General features: G+C 39.0%; 1 non-coding gene across 1 annotated transcript; it reads right to left on the bottom strand.

The window, feature by feature from the left end:
- Window positions 1–5753: 5753 nt before the first annotated feature.
- Window positions 5754–5860, bottom strand: LOC148861075 (small nucleolar RNA R71). Its single transcript, XR_016095310.1, has one exon. It is a non-coding gene; the product is annotated as a small nucleolar RNA R71 (small nucleolar RNA).
- Between the last annotated feature and the right edge of the window lie 228 nt (window positions 5861–6088).

The raw sequence follows: 6088 nt of genomic DNA, 5'->3' as shown, positions 1-6088 counted from the left end.
ATGGAGATCTTAGTGAAGATATCTACATGCAGCAGCCGCAAGGCTTCATTGCTGCTGGTCAGGAACACATGGTATGTAAACTTAATAGATCCATATATGGACTTAAGCAGGCTTCTAGGAGTTGGAACATCCGTTTTGATTCTGCTGTCAAAACGTTTGACTTTGAGCAGAATCCGGATGAGCCCTGTGTTTATAGGAAGTCCAGTGGGGATAAGATCACCTTTTTGGTGTTGTACGTGGACGATATCCTACTCATTGGGAATGATGTAGGAATGTTGACTTCGGTCAAGGTATGGCTATCACAGCAGTTCTCCATGAAAGATCGAAGCGGATAATTGGATTATCCCAGGCTGCTTATATTGACAAAATTGTCAAGAGGTACAGCATGGAGAACTCCAAGAAAGGAAACATTCCTTTCAGGCACGGAGTCACTCTCTCCAAGAAGATGTCTCCCAAGACTTCTGAGGAGAATGAGAGCATGAGAGACATTCCCTATGCCTCAGCCGTAGGGAGCATCATGTATGCCATGCTGTGCACTCGCCCTGACATTGCTCAGGCGGTGAGTGTGGTAAGCAGATTCCAAGCAAACCCAGGGCAGGAGCATTGGACTGCTGTGAAGAACATACTCAAATACCTTCGAAGGACAAAAGAGTTTTGTCTGGTATTCGATGGTAGTTCACTGCAAGTGCTAGGGTATACCGATGCCGATTTCCAATTGGATCCAGATGATAGAAAGTCTACATCTAGGTATGTTTTCACGATAGGATCGTGTGCTGTTTGCTGGAAAAGCAGCAAACAGGGGTCCACTGCAGACTCCACAACCGAGGCTGAGTACATTGCCGCAAGTGAAGCTGCCAAGGAAGCCGTGTGGATGAAGAAGTTCATACACGAATTGGGAGCGATTCCATCCAGCACATCTCCCATCCTGTTGTTGTGTGACAACAATGGAGCGATCGCCCAGGCTAAAGAGCCTCGGGCTCACTCAAAGTTGAAGCACATCAAGAGAAAGTACCATGTACTGCGGGAGATCATTGGTAGAGGGGACGTCCTGATTCAGAAGGTAGCATTGATGAACTTACAATTTATCTATAATTTTTGAGGACTTTAGCATGGATTTTTATGCCGGTTTTATTAATTTTTGCCTTAATTTAGCTTAATGCTAAGAATAAGTTCAGGGATAATTAATCCAAGAAAAGGAAGGAAAAATGCAAGAAAAGAAGGTTCAAAAAGACCAATTTCAGTCCAGCCCGGTCGTGGAAGCAAGAGAGAGCACTTCGGCCCAAAAAGAGCAAGTGAATTCCTTGAGAAAACCCAAGAAAATAAAGCCTAGCTATGAGTAGAATTCGGCCCAGCAAGGAAGGCCCATTTTTAGCCCAAATAACAGCCTAGAGTGTAGCCCACATGAGCTCAAAAGCAAACTAAGTTGTAGCCCAAATAGCAGCCCAAAGGGAGCTAGGGGCGGCAACTCCTAGATGTTTCTTGAAGAGAAGGAGGGAGCACTCTAGAAGGTTCATGAGGGGTGTAATACACCCCATTCTAGAGACTTCAAGAAGGGGCAAGAGCCCCCTTGAAAAACTATATAAGGAGGCCTCTAGGAGGGGAGAAAGTGTTCAATTGCTTGAGAGGAAAGCTCTCCCACTCTTAGAGGTTCGGCCACCTTGAGAGAAGAGAAGAGAAGAAGGCTAGGCGCAAGGAAGAAGAAGAAGAAGGGCTGAAGGAAGTTCAAGACAAGCAAGCTAGAAGAAGAAGGTGAGTTCGAATTGAGGGTTTGTGATTCAAAGATCTTTTGTAATAAATCATTTGTAGTTTCATTCTCTTTTGATTTGAATTCAGTTTCTTAGTTATATTTTCTTTTTTCTTTCTCCTTGTTTCCATTCTTCCTTGATGTATTTCAGCTTGTAAAATTTCAGTTCAGCAATCTAATTCTTTTTGATTCATTCAAATGATCATGGATTGTACTTGAAGTTTCTTGAATAAGGGTGTTATTGCAAATCAATTCAGCCAACTAACCTTCAAAACTCAGATCTGAATTCTCAGATCTGAGATTGCAAGATCTGAATTGCTTGAAAGAGAATTCAGATCTGCAAATTTCAGATTGGGCGAATTAATCTACAGTTTGGAATTCCTAGAGTGCTTGAGAGAGACTCTAGGAATTCAGATCTACTATTCAAGAACTGAATTGAGTGCAAGGTTAGAGATAAATTGCACAATTTAGTTGGTGATCAATTCAGATTTGAATTGATGCCTTAGAAGTGTTTGAAGAAATGCATGCATGGGGATTAGATTCTTGCTAGAGATAGAAGAACCATCACTCATGCATAGGATGAACATGCACTTGAGAGAGGCTGTTCATGACCTTGGGGTTTCACCAAACCAAGGCTCAATCATGATTTATTCGAATGATCCAAATTGATAAATTGCTGAATTCTGAGATTGACATTTATTGCTTACTCTTCTAACCTGATTTGAAGGCAATTGGGCCAATGATTTAGATAGATTTTAATTTAGGATTTTTTTAGCTTTCATTAAAGTTTTGATTTATTTGTTGATCAGATAAGAAGTGCTCAATTTAGTATTGGTAATTGTTTCCTAAATCCTCGTGGGAACGATACTTCACTCACTACTTTATTACTTGAACGGCTAGTGCACTTGCTAGTGTCACAATGAGCCACACATCAAGTTTTTGGCGCCGTTGCCGGGGATTTATAGAAGCAATATTAGGAAACATTGAGCATTCTTAATCTGATCTCATTCAGCATTGCATTCATAGTTGGGTTAATTTGCTAACTTTTTCATTTCAGCTTGGACTGCAACTGCTGTACTACTGTAGTTATGTTTCTTCTTTCTTAAGTAGATTACCTTCTTTTTCTGGTTTCAGTTTCATTTTAATAAAGACATATTTGATTTCTATTCAATCTTGGTGTTGTTCCCTTCAAAAAGAAAAAAAAAAAAGAAAAAAAATTCACATAAACATGAGTGTTGCAGATCTGAGTTGCATTCGGCACTCAGATCAGCAGGTTTCAGATCTGCAGCACTCAGCCGAAAAGAATTGCTTGTGTTTCAGAATTTTATTTCTTTTTCCATTACAAAAAAAATATATATATATAAAATGAAAAAAAAAAGGGAGATCTTTTGAACAACCAGAGGAGCAATTGAGAATTCGGATCAGAATTCAGATCTGAATTCTGCTACAGCAGATTTGCAACAGTTCAGATCTGAGTTCCTTTGAACTCAGACCTGAACTGTTGCAATTTTGAGGGGAATTGGGTGTCATAACCACCCCAATTTACCCTAGGACACTTCTGCTACTCCTCAAAGGCAATTTGGTAGAAATAACTGAAGGTAAGGCAATTGAGATTTCAGATCCGAACTCAGACTTGAGTTCAGACCTGAACTCTGCTATAGCAGAACTGCAATACTCAGAAAAAAAAAAAAATCTGTTCTCAGCCCTTTATTATTCTTTTCTTTCATTACAAAAAGAAAAAAAAATATATATTTAGATAGTGAAAAAAAAAAGAGAGAGAGAGAACCATATAACCGAAAGAATGGAAACCAATACACCCTACAAAAAATCTGCTATCTCCCAAAAACAATTGGATAGTCATGGTTGAAGAAATTCGGATTTGCAATCACCTAGATCTGAACTGGGGTTGTGAACAGAGCTGGATACAGGGCATACTTTGCTGTATTAAATAACTTGTACTCCAATCTATCTGAGCTGATTTGGTTGAAGAAAAGTATATTTAATCTGAGAATTTTTTTTTATGCCTCAAGAGATTTCATGCAAAAGTGGCACTTCCACACCATTTTTCTATTAGAGTTCAGACTTATAGCAGGGCTACTATAGCAGACCTGCTACAGCAAGACTGAACCAGGGCAGGTTTTGAATAGGTTTGTATTACAATTAACATTACTAAATTGGCATTGTGAATTGTCCTGGGCTGATCTTTGAAATTTTTTTTCAAGTTAGATAGCTCTGATTTCAGCTGTGCATGAATAGAAAGTCTAGCAGATCTGAATGGATGTGTGCAGCCGTGTGTACTACATTCCAATAAGTGTATACTCCATCGAGGGCTACATTGATGGAGCCATGTTTTTTCTCTTGATACTTGATTGTTCCATCCTTAGTTTTAGTTTTAATGTAGCTTATGCAAATCAAATTTCTCTTCCTCTTTTGGTTTAAAAAAAAATCAAATAAAATAAATAAATAAATAAATAAATAAATCTCAAAATGAGTTCAGATCTGAATTGCATTCATCAATCAGACCTGCACTCATCCAAAAAGATTTTGGTTGCATTGCTATATTTTGTTTTAGTTTTCTTCCTAAAAAAAAAAAAAAAAAAAAAAGAAAAAAAAAAAAAAAGAAAAGGAGATTTGGTCAGTAGTATAGTTTCATTACTGCTTTGTGTTCTATTACATTTCAAAAGAAAAGAAAAAGAAAATCAGATCCCAACAGCCACACCATGGTGAATACAGGTCTGATTTCAGATCTTTTTACTACTGATTGATTTCGGTTTTGTGCAGATCTGTATACAGCATGTTTCATTGCTGATATCAGTAGGTTATCCTGCTGAATTGCTCAGTTTTAGTATGGCTACTCCATCTGGTGTTTGGTGATGCATAGCTCATCAAAACAGTGGGCTCAGATCTGATATTTAGTAGCCTTCCAATATGGAAATCAGACCTGAGCACAACTGTACTGTTATCAGCAGCTGCTATTATATTTATTGTTGTTCTCAGTGGCTTCTGAGATTTCAGAGCTGATCTCAATTTTGTGTAGAACTGATGTCTGAATTGCTATCAATCATTTGTACATTGATTGACCTTCAGTAGCACAGAAGAGCCTTTTAATATGAAACTCAGACCTGAACACAACCACTGCTGATCCGCATTTGGCTGTCCTCAGTAGCTGCTAAGATTTCAGAACTGTATATTACTGTTCTCAGTAGCTACTGAGATTTCAGCTCTCAGCAGTTTAGATCTGTGTAATTAAATCCCATCCCTGATTTCAGCAATATAAAGAAGAGGAATTTGTAAATTGTTGTTCTACTCAGAGATTACGGAATTCAGACCTGTTTGTAAATTGCTACTGAATTCTGTATATTGAATAAGATGTTGATCTGCTTTTAGTTAGCTGCATTTATTTATTTTAGGATGTAGGTTTGTATATTCCAATAATTCACTTTACGTTTTCAGTGTGATATGATTAGTTATTTATTTTCTTTTGTGAATATTGGCATTTTTATTGCTTTGACCTTAACAGTTTATGACAAGCAGACCTGAACTGGAAGAGATCCTTTACGACCCGGAGATTGAACGGACTCTCCGTGTCCGTTTGAGAGCTGCTAGGCAAGTTAGACAAGAAGCACAAGAAATGGCTGAACAAAGAACTATGATGGATTATGCCAAGCCCACCCTCACCGGGACTGTCTCCAGCATTATCAGGCCAACTATTGCTGCCAATAACTTCGAAATTAAACCGGCCATAATCCAAATGATACAAAATACGGTTCAGTTTTGTGGTATGGCCCATGAGGATCCGAATGCCCATATTGCTAACTTCTTGGAAATCTGTGACACCTTCAAACACAATGGGGTAAGTGATGATGCCATCCGGCTGAGGTTATTCCCATTTTCTTTGAAGGATAAAGCCAAAGCTTGGTTGAATTCGTTACCGGCAGGATCAATAGCTACGTGGGACGAATTGGCCAGCCGTTTTCTCTCTAAATATTTTCCCCCTTCTAAAACTGCTAAAATGAGGAATGACATCACTACTTTTTTCCAGCAAGAGGGGGAATCTCTCTATGAGTCCTGGGAACGTTACAAGGAGCTACTAAGGAGGGTTCCTCACCATGGCCTTCCGATTTGGCTGCAGGTGCAAACATTTTATAATGGTCTGACCGATTCAAACAAGACCATCTTAGATGCAGCAGCTGGGGGCTCCATAAACAATAAGACTCCCGAGGTTGCCCATGCACTCATCGAGGAGATGGCAGCCAATAACTACCAATGGCATTCAGAAAGGACACCAGTTAGAAAGCAGCATGGCCTTCATAATGTGGATACATACACAGCTCTCTCTGCACA

The sequence above is a fragment of the Nelumbo lutea genome, chromosome 4, assembly GCF_056320005.1.
Source record: "Nelumbo lutea isolate HS-2025 chromosome 4, American lotus-T2T, whole genome shotgun sequence".
Taxonomy (NCBI): domain Eukaryota; kingdom Viridiplantae; phylum Streptophyta; class Magnoliopsida; order Proteales; family Nelumbonaceae; genus Nelumbo; species Nelumbo lutea.
The sequence above is the reverse complement of the archived record's forward strand: the minus strand, read 5'-3'. Positions and strand labels throughout refer to the sequence as shown.